At 40.4% G+C, this 11065-nt stretch overlaps 4 non-coding genes across 4 annotated transcripts; 1 reads left to right on the top strand and 3 right to left on the bottom strand.

Moving 5' to 3' along the window:
* The first annotated feature begins 105 nt into the window (after window positions 1-105).
* On the top strand, window positions 106-178 carry trnaa-agc (transfer RNA alanine (anticodon AGC)). Its single transcript has one exon. It is a non-coding gene; the product is annotated as a tRNA-Ala (tRNA).
* Window positions 179-2436: 2258 nt separating this feature from the next.
* trnal-cag (transfer RNA leucine (anticodon CAG)) lies at window positions 2437-2519 on the bottom strand. The gene has a single exon. It is a non-coding gene; the product is annotated as a tRNA-Leu (tRNA).
* A 7372-nt stretch (window positions 2520-9891) lies between these two features.
* trnaa-agc (transfer RNA alanine (anticodon AGC)) lies at window positions 9892-9964 on the bottom strand. Its single transcript has one exon. It is a non-coding gene; the product is annotated as a tRNA-Ala (tRNA).
* A 787-nt stretch (window positions 9965-10751) lies between these two features.
* Window positions 10752-10834, bottom strand: trnal-cag (transfer RNA leucine (anticodon CAG)). Its single transcript has one exon. It is a non-coding gene; the product is annotated as a tRNA-Leu (tRNA).
* Between the last annotated feature and the right edge of the window lie 231 nt (window positions 10835-11065).

Here is an 11065-nt window from a genome sequence, read left to right as displayed (position 1 = left end):
AACAGTACGTGAGCTTAAACATGTTGCACCCTCACTTTATAATGCAGCATTAACACTCTGTTAGTACATTACAATTTACAAAGGGTAAAGGAAAGTTTTGTGTAAGGGGAATTAGCTCAAATGGTAGAGCGCTCGCTTAGCATGCGAGAGGTAGTGGGATCGATGCCCACATTCTCCAGTTCACAAACATTATGATCATTTTGCAATCTGAAAAGATGAAATTACGGTAAAATTCGTTGCAGCATCAACCATAAGGCTAGTCTGTCCGTGTTACAATGTCAGTAACGCCCTATTTACGCTCAAACAGTTTTGTTTACATACCTTTTTTGTTTTGTTTTGACAGAAACGCATAAACTTATAATTTTTTATAATGTTTTATTATTTGATACTGTTACAATTGATACATTATAAAGTATTGTACATATTTAAGTTCGGTGGCATAATTGGCTTGCTTTTAAAAACGACCACAGTGCGCCATCTACAGGCCATTCTTGGTACGTCTTGTTAAAACGTAGCCAATGGAAAACTGGTGCCCACACTTCTGTGGCTTGGGATCTACTATTTCAGTCAACAGGTCATCGGGATCTACTTTTTAAAAAGGTTGGTCTCATCATTTTTCAAGAATGCTTTAAAGCTTTTTTAAATGCGCTTCATTTGCCTGTATTGATATTCAGCATTACAGGGCAAGCGTGGGTCCAGTGTCAAGAACACGGGGCTCAAGACAAAAATACACCCTGGACAGGGCGCGTCAAACCATCGCAAAGCATCACACACTAATTTATCCACTCACTCACACATACAGGTGCAATTTAGAGCAGCAATTACACCTACTGGCACATTTTCAAACCCGGAGGAAAGCCACGCATACATGGTGAGTATACACCGATCAGCCATAACATTAAAACCACCTCCTTGTTTCTACACTCACTGTCCATTTTATCAGCTCCACCATATAGAAGCACTTTGTAGTTCTACAATTACTGACTGTAATCCATCTGTTTCTCTACATGCTTTTTTATCCCCCTTTTATGCTGTTCTTCAATGGTCAGGACTCTCCCAGGACCACTACAGAGCAGGTATTATTTGGGTGGTGGATCATTCTCAACACTGCAGTGACACTGACATGGTGGTGGTGTCTTAGTGTGTTGTGCTGGTATGAGTGGATAAGACATAGCAGCGCTGCAGGTTTTTAAACACCTCATTGTCACTGCTGGACCGAGAACAGTCCACCAACCAAAAACATCTAGCCAACAGCACCCTGTGGGCAGTGTCCTATGACCACTGATGAAGGTCTAGAAGATGACCAACTCAAACAGCAGCAATAGATGAACGATCATCTCTGACTATCTCTACAAGGTGGACCAACTAGGTAGGAGTGTCTAATAGAGTGGACACGGTATTTAAAAACTCCAGCAGCGCTGCTGTGTCTGATCCACTCATACCAGCACAACACACACTAACACACCAACACCATGTCAGTGTCACTGCAGTGCTGAGAATGATCCACCATCTAAATAATACCTGCTCTGTAGTGGTCATGTCAATAATTGTAGAACTACAAAGTGCTTCTATATGGTGAATGGAGCTGATAAAATGGACAGTGAGTGTAGAAACAAGGAGGTGGTTTTAATGTTATGGCTGATTAGTGTAAACTCACACACTGTTGTATGTGCTTGCATGACTGTAGGACGCGTTTTCAGTGCATTACCGTAATATCCATAAAATGTGTCCTTGCGATTTCAGTGCAGAAAAGTTTGTGTAGAGACTGCAGCAGCGGATACTGTGTTTGTTTAGAAATTGTGGTCATACTTTATTAACAAGGTAAGTTTATTTTTTAAAGAAAAGTTTGTGTATATTAGCTTCTGGATATTTTCGGATGCTACGGACAAAACTGTGTTGTACTGCTATGATGATACGACTATGTTCCAAACTCTTTTAGACTCTTCCAACACCGTTAGCGCTTCTCTCAGTTAGTTCAGCTCATTAAATATATTATCTACTGTATCCCTTACTTTTACAAACCCAATTCCAAAAATGTTAAGACAGAAGAGAAAATGTCAATGTAAATAGACAGCAGTTTGTAAAAGATGTTATTTATATTCTAGCATACAAACGTACATCGCTCCAAAATATGAATGAACGCTTCAGTCAGGGTTGCCAGATTGCGCATCTCAAAGTCCGCCAAAATGCATGGAAAACCGCCGAACACACTCACGAAAAACAGCCGATAATCAGCGCTTAAACAATATTAAACCAGTTAAACATGACCTACTACTGCTGATATCTCACAAATCAGTGATTATAAATTATTAATGGCATTTGAAATAATAAAAAACTAAGACTAACTAGTACTAAGATTTGTACTAACTGTTATTTCTTTTCACATTATTATGTATGGTAGAAAGGTAAAGATGTAAATTTGTATAAAGTATGAGCTGTCAGAAGTGGGATTCGAACCCACGCCTCCAGGGGAGACTGCGACCTGAACGCAGCGCCTTAGACCGCTCGGCCATCCTGACTAGCTGGAGCACCACACACATCACCCTCGCCCCACACGGACTAATATTTGTACAAACTCCTGAATCTTTTCACATTATTATGTATGGTAAATTTACTGACTGTAACCCATCTGCTGCACTCTACACTTTGTCACTAGGCTGTAAATCATATATCAATGGAAAGAAAGCCCCATATAAGCACTCCAACTGACCAAATAATGTTTTTTGGGTGGACCATTCTTAGCACTGTAACGTCACTAGCGTGTTAGGGTGAACTGAAGTTCATATGCGTGTGAAGGCAGACGAGTGAATACTTTTGGCAATAAAACCTTTTTATATTAATTGTTAAAATTCTTGAAAGTTTTACAGGACAACGTATGTTAAAGTTTGTAATTTATGTCACATCCTTGTGGGATTAAAGCAGGTTGCAGAGCCCGAATAGCTCAGTCGGTAGAGCAGTAATGTCCCGTACTACATGGTTTATTTAGAAAGTTAAAGAATTTGTACTTTGTGAGATGTTTCTAAGTGAAATAGCATGTACTTGATCAGCTTGAAATAATAGCACACTGTATGTGTAACATGTTCTCCACACCAACTAGTTGTACGCCCAGCTGTTTCAAACAGACTGTAGTAATTGCACTACATTAAACAGTTGGTGTATCCTGCACTATTTTGGACCTTACATAATGCAGCATCAACACTCTGTTAGTACATTACAATTTACAAAGCGTCCTTTGTAGGGGGAATTAGCTCAAATGGTATCGCGTTTGCTTAGCATGCGAGAGGTAGCGGGATTAATTCCCGCATTCTCCAGTGTACAAACATTGTGATCATTTAATGGCATCACGTAATACCAAAGTCAATGCGTCATTGCTCACTGAAACTATATCTTTTCAGTTTGTTATGTATCTTATTGGGTTAAAGATGTAAATTTGTATTAAGCATGAGCTGTCAGAAGTGGTATTCAAACCCACGCCTCCAGGGGAGACTGCGACCTGATCGTAGTGCCTTAGACCGCTCGGCCATCCTAACTACCTGAGTTATTATCAACACCACCCTCGCCCTACACGGACTAAGATTTGTACAAACTGCTTAATCTTTTCACATTATTATGTATGATAAATTTACTGACTGTAACCCATTTGCTGCACTGTACACTTTGTCACTAGGCTGTAAGCCATATGTCAATCGAAAGGGAGCCCCATATGAGATCTCCAACTGACCAAATAATGATTTTTTGAAAGGGTTCTTTTTGTTTTCTTTAGTATAATTCAAGGTTCTTTGCTAACTCAATTTGATTTTTATGGATTTTTTTTTCTCTTGCCACATATAAATGCACATAACATTTAAGGACTGGAAAACAGTCGTGCAGTTGATATAGAAAAAAAGGAAAAAGGTGAAAGAAAGGAATCTGTTTGTAATCTACCTGCAAAATTCTCCTCCAGAGATGTTTTTCTTTGTGTGTGTAAACAGCAACAGCAACGAATTGTACCCCCAGCCATTTCAAACACACTGTAGTAAAAAGAGGACCGTTTGAAACTATAATTATGTGCAGCCTAATAATGCACTGAGTTGTACATATTAATACCCACATATTTTATGTCAAATTAAATGCTTTTTTTTTTTTGTTCAGTTCTTGCCTTACAAAGCCGTTTTGTTACTGCACTGCACAAAACAGTTGGTATATCCTGCACTATTTTGGCCCTTACATACAGTGTATCACAAAAGTGAGTACACCCCTCACATTTCTGCAAATATTTTATTATATCTTTTCATGGGACAACACTATAGAACTAAAACTTGGATATAACTTAGAGTAGTCAGTGTACAACTTGTATAACAGTGTAGATTTACTGTCTTCTGAAAATAACTCAACACACAGCCATTAATGTCTAAATGGCTGGCAACATAAGTGAGTACACCCCACAGTGAACATGTCCAAATTGTGCCCAAAGTGTCAATATTTTGTATGACCACCATTATTATCCAGCACTGCCTTAACCCTCCTGGGCATGGAATTCACCAGAGCTGCACAGGTTGCTACTGGAATCCTCTTCCACTCCTCCATGATGACATCACGGAGCTGGTGGATGTTAGACACCTTGAACTCCTCCACCTTCCACTTGAGGATGCGCCACAGGTGCTCAATTGGGTTTAGTCCATCACCTTCACCTTCAGCTTCCTCAGCAAGGCAGTTGTCATCTTGGAGGTTGTGTTTGGGGTCGTTATCCTGTTGGAAAACTGCCATGAGGCCCAGTTTTCGAAGGGAGGGGATCATGCTCTGTTTCAGAATGTCACAGTACATGTTGGAATTCATGTTTCCCTCAGTGAACTGCAGCTCCCCAGTGCCAGCAACACTCATGCAGCCCAAGACCATGATGCTACCACCACCATGCTCGACTGTAAGCAAGATACAGTTGTCTTGGTACTTCTCACCAGGGCGCCGCCACACATGCTGGACACCATCTGAGCCAAACAAGTTTATCTTGGTCTCGTCAGACCACAGGGCATTCCAGTAATCCATGTTCTTGGACTGCTTGTCTTCAGCAAACTGTTTGCGGGCTTTCTTGTGCGTCAGCTTCCTTCTGGGATGACGACCATGCAGACCGAGTTGATGCAGTGTGCGGCGTATGGTCTGAGCACTGACAGGCTGACCTCCCACGTCTTCAACCTCTGCAGCAATGCTGGCAGCACTCATGTGTCTATTTTTTAAAGCCAACCTCTGGATATGACGCCGAACACGTGGACTCAACTTCTTTGGTCGACCCTGGCGAAGCCTGTTCCGAGTGGAACCTGTCCTGGAAAACCGCTGTATGACCTTGGCCACCATGCTGTAGCTCAGTTTCAGGGTGTTAGCAATCTTCTTATAGCCCAGGCCATCTTTGTGGAGAGCAACAATTCTATTTCTCACATCCTCAGAGAGTTCTTTGCCATGAGGTGCCATGTTGAATATCCAGTGGCCAGTATGAGAGAATTGTACCCAAAACACCAAATTTAACAGCCCTGCTCCCCATTTACACCTGGGACCTTGACACATGACACCAGGGAGGGACAACGACACATTTGGGCACAATTTGGACATGTTCACTGTGGGGTGTACTCACTTATGTTGCCAGCTATTTAGACATTAATGGCTGTGTGTTGAGTTATTTTCAGAAGACACTAAATCTACACTGCTATACAAGCTGTACACTGACTACTCTAAGTTATATCCAAGTTTCATGTCTATAGTGTTGTCCCATGAAAAGATATAATGAAATATTTGCAGAAATGTGAGGAGTGTACTCACTTTTGTGATACACTGTAATGAGTTCTTTCTGTGTCCTGACTGACCTTATTGATGACTGATTCAGTATTATCTTAAAATGACAAGCACAAAAAACTGAATAGCTTAGTGTGCAGTGATAACCATTGTTATAGTTGTCATTGTAGCATACACTGTTGCTCAGTTACAGACTAACCCAACATAACACTAGCACAGTCTAGTTTAAACCAAAAGTAGATTTATCTCAGGTGCGTGTAAGTGCAGCATATTCTTTTATTTTATTTTATTTTCATCAAACATTTTTATCTTGGACGGGGTTGTGGTGGGTCATTTTTTACTGGGAATTTCTGGGCGGAGGGAAAGTATACAGTATATACACAATATTAAAATATAAAGAAAACAAAAGAATACTAATTCTGTAAAAAAAAAGTGTTTACCAGTATACCTGCCTCTCGCTCACACTAACAGAACATATACTGCCGAACTGAACTGTTTGGGGCAGTCTGCCGATTTTTATATGACTCAAAGAGCCAATCAGGAATAAGCAAGGAAATATCTTCACACTGTAAAACAAAATGCATTTTTGTGATTGGTTCAGAGATAATTTTAAAAATAGCCGTTGCTTGCATTGTGCTTGGGGGGGCAAAGACACAATTTGGGGGGGGCAATGCCCCCCTCAGCCCCCCCCCTAGCGCCGGCCCTGGTTCTACCTAATGTTTAGTCATGTGATGTTCAAGTCAATGCAGACACAAGTACTACAATGAGCAATATAGAAATATAAAAAGTCATTCGTTTGCATGAATAGTTAAAAGCTACTGAATGGATTGTTGGATGGATAAATGCATTTAGATTCCCTCGATTTTACTTCATGGTAAAAACCCTACACAGACAGAAGAACAAAATAAATAGTATGAAGACCATGTTTTTAACTACAGTGCGTTACAAGTCTAAATGTTATTTACAAGTCCCTACTTAGCTCACGGGAAAATGTGCTTAAAAGTTTGCAATGCTTCTGCATTGGAGAATGCGAGCATCGATCCAGCTACCCCTCGCATGCTATGCGAGCACTCTACCATTCGAGCTAATTCCCCTTACGATGAACCTCCTTTAGCCTTTTGTAAATTGTAATGTACTATCAGAGCGTTGATGCTGCATTATAAAGTGAGGGTGCAACGTGTTTAAGCTCACATACTCTTTTCTGTATTATGCCTTGCTTTTAAACCATCACAGACTCTGTTTATCGCAGCCTTTAGGACGATCGAAACCCAATCAAAACTGTCTTTGTACCACTGATAGACTGACTTAAGGGTTGATGCTGCATTTTTTTAGATTAGATTAGATTAGATTCAACTTTATTGTCATTACACATGTACAAGTACAATGCAACGAAATGCAGTTTAGCATCTAACCAGAAGTGCAATAAGCAGAAAGTGCAGAATAAACAGTTTTTATGATATACATTATTTACAGGGGGTAAATAGCAGTGGTATAAACAGGATCTATAAACTATACTATAAACAAGATATGTAGCTGAAAACAATATACATATTAAGGTGCAGATTAATATTAAGGTGCTATGCAGGTTAAAGTGATTAAGGTGCTATGGACACGATCAAGGAATGAGTACGTAAAAACATAATAAACAGATATATACAGTATTTATGAGATTTATGTACAAATGAGGTATGTACCAGTGAAATACAAAGCGGAAAAAGGATAAAAATTATCATGTTTGTAGTGTGTGTGTGTGTGGGGGGGGGGTTAACGGGGGACAGAGTTCAATATGGAGACAGCTCTGGGGAAAAAGCTGTTCCTCAGTCTAGTAGTCCTTGTCCGGAGGCTCCTAAAGCGCCTGCCAGAGGGCAGAAGGGCAAATAGTCTGTGTGCAGGGTGGGAGGAGTCCTTAAGAATGCTGCGAGCTCGACGCAGACAGCGTTTCCTCTGGACGTCCTCAATGGGTGGAAGTGAAGTCCCTGTGATGCGCTGGGCCGTTTTCACCACTCGCTGCAGTGCCTTGCGGTTTGCAACAGTGCAGTTTCCATACCAGACTGTGATACTGCTGGTCAGGATACTTTCTATTGCACATTGGTAAAAGTTCACCAGGATGGCCGAAGACAGATGGTGTTTCCTGAGTGTCCTCAGGAAGAAGAGGCACTGGTGAGCCTTATTGGCCAAGCTGGAGGTGTTGGTGGTCCAGGACAGGTCCTCCGAAATGTGGGTCCCCAAAAACTTGAAGCTGGAGACACGTTCAACAGCTATTCCGTCTATGTGGATGGGGTCATGCGTGCCTCCTCCTTCCCTCCTGAAGTCCACGATGAGCTCTTTAGTTTTGTTGTTGTTGAGGAGCAGATTGTTGTCCTCACACCATGTGGCCAGATGCTGTACCTCCTTCCTGTAGGCTGTCTCATCGTTGTTACTGATGAGTCCAATCACCGTGGTGTCGTCAGCAAACTTAATGATGGAGTTGGATCCATGCACAGGCCTGCAGTCGTGGGTGAAAAGGGAGTAGAGGAATGGGCTCAGCACACAGCCCTGTGGTACGCCTGTATTGAGTGAGATGGTGATGGAGTAGGTGTGGCCTGACCTAACATGCTGAGGTCTGTTGGTAAGAAAGTCCATAATCCAGTGACAAACGGAGGTGTTAATACCCAGATCTCCAAGTTTAGTGACTAACTTGGAAGGGATTACAGTATTAAATGCTGAGCTGAAGTCAAAAAACAGCATTCGTGCTTTTTAAAGGGGATGTCATTTTTCAGCATTTTAAAGGGGATGTCGTGAGTTTCAGCTGTTCATCTTTTATGAAGCAGTTTCACCAGATGAAAAACCATTCAAAAGTCACGTACCGCTACTTTAACAAAAAGTCATTTTAGATAAAACCGAGACATTTCAAAATTGGAGAATTATAAATTATTGTGTGTTTGTGTAGCCCAATTACAATTTGGAGATTACTAATATTTTGTTTATGTTAATTTATAACTAGTAAATAAGTTGTTCTTATTTGTTCTGTAAATAATGTTCTGGTTGTTTTATGCTGTTTAAAGTAAAGTGTATGTATAGCCCTCCCTTGATTTATTTTAAGCCAATCAGCATGAACTGTCACAGGTCGGGAAAAGAGCGGGAGAAAGTGGGTGGAAAAGAAGAAAAAAGTGGAGAAAATAGGGTGATGTGAAACGTGTCATGTAAGCGGGTAAAACACCTGTTTAGGATTTATCTCTGTTGATGCGTAAAGACAAACAGACAGTGAGTCTTATATTAACATCTTGCAGTCGATTAGTGACATTGTTTATGCTGTATCAGCCGTGAACTTCGTCTCTTGAGTTTTCGTGCATGGACATTGAAGGCAGTACGCTTCCTCAGCAGCTGTGCCGATTACAGTGGATTAAAAGCATCGGATTAACTCTGATTGTTTCATCCAAGATCAAAAGGAAAAAGACTGGTGGATTTTTTCTGTTTCATCCATGTAAACAAAGAACGTGGACAGCCTTTTTTTAGTTAGTTATTTACCTAACTGCCGGCTTAGGAGGGATTGATAATATTTTGAATATTACTGATGGTAATTTAAGTGAATCTGTATTATAACATTTTTGTAAAATATATTGGGGTTTGAAATGCATATTAATGATTGTGTAAATGAGTAAATAGTTAATTTGTTTAAGTATTATTAACGTATACAAGTTTGGTATGTGAGTCAGGGATAACATTAATACAGCTACTGTAAATGGTGTTAGTCGCAGGTTTTTTTGTGCAAGGTTAGTACCACATATATATAGGGTAATTGAAGTAGTTTTTTTGGTTTAAATAAGAGTATAGTTTAAATATAAAATAACCGTAAGTACTGATAAGTAGTGGCCCTTTTAAATCCTTACATTACCACAAAGAAAGAGATTTCTTAAACAATTAAAAGAAGTCAAGGAGCGCTTTCCAAATACAGCCAGGGGTGCTAGGGGGCGCTACATTTGTCAGTTTAAACAAGTCAAAAAAGGTCTTTAAACCAAACGATTTGAGTAAAAATAGAGCATAACTGTCATTGTAGAACTTACAGACTGACCTAACGTTTGATGCAGCATTTCAGTGAGCAACGACTTTTATATTATGTGTTGCCTTTAAGTGATCATAATGTTTCAGCATTGGAGAATGTGGGCATCGATCCCACTACCTCTCGCATGCTAAGCGAGTGCTCTACCATTTGAGCTAATTCCCCTTACACAGAAACTTCCTTTAGGATTTGTAAATTGTAATGTACTAACAGAGCGTTGATGCTGCATTATAAAGTGAGGGTGCAACGTGTTTGAGCTCACGTACTGTTTTCTGTATTATGCGTTGTTTTTAAACCATCACAGACTCAGTTTATTTAAAACGTTGATCTTAGCCTTTAGGACGAACAATGTGAGGTCTTTTATGAAGTGCATTTTTTCTTTGATTTTGTTGGACCTGTAGGAGATTGTCCTGTTCTTGTTGCAGCTCTGCTGGAGGGTTATTTTCTTGGTGTTTGTGGTGGTGGTGGTGGTGGTGGGGGGGTCTTTGTTCCCATTTTGGTTTATTTAGTATATGATGTACTTTACATCCATTTCAATATTGTGAACATTTCCATTTTTGTCGTAAAATACTGCTGTAACAATGTAAATGGACGCTGAATGAACATTCTTAAATGGATATTTAAGTATTTAATTACATATTTAAATGGATGTAAAGTACATCATATACTAAATAAACCAAAATGGGAACAAAGACCCCACCACCACAAACACCAAAAAAATAACCCTCCAGCAGAGCTGCAACAATAAACAGAGCAAGATCAGGATGAATACATGATTCAGTTTCTCACATTTTCAGTGATCAAAAGCCTGGGTCCTGGCATCCACGTGGATGTTACTTTGACACGTACCACCTACTTCAGCATTGTTGCAGACCATGTACACCCTTTGATGAAAACTGTATTCCCTGATGGCTGTGTCCTCTAAAGAAGTAGATTTGTATAAAGCATGAGCTGTCAGAAGTGGGATTCGAACCCACGCCTCCAGGGGAGACTGCGACCTGAACACAGCGCCTTAGACCGCTCGGCCATCCTGACCTGAACGCACATTATGAAAGACAATTTTCCCCAACACCCCCACATGGCCAAAGATTTGTACGAACTGCTGAATCTTTTCACATTATTATGTATGTTAGAGGGTTAAAGACATAAATTTGTATAAAGCACTAGCAGTCAGAAGTGGGATTCAAACCCACGCCTCAATGAGAGACTGACCTGAATGCAGCGCGTTAGACTGCATCCTGACTAGCTTGGGTACCATCGACACCA

Source organism: Trichomycterus rosablanca, chromosome 10 (genome assembly GCF_030014385.1).
Source record: "Trichomycterus rosablanca isolate fTriRos1 chromosome 10, fTriRos1.hap1, whole genome shotgun sequence".
NCBI lineage: Eukaryota > Metazoa > Chordata > Actinopteri > Siluriformes > Trichomycteridae > Trichomycterus > Trichomycterus rosablanca.
This window is presented reverse-complemented; position numbering and strand designations above follow the sequence as displayed.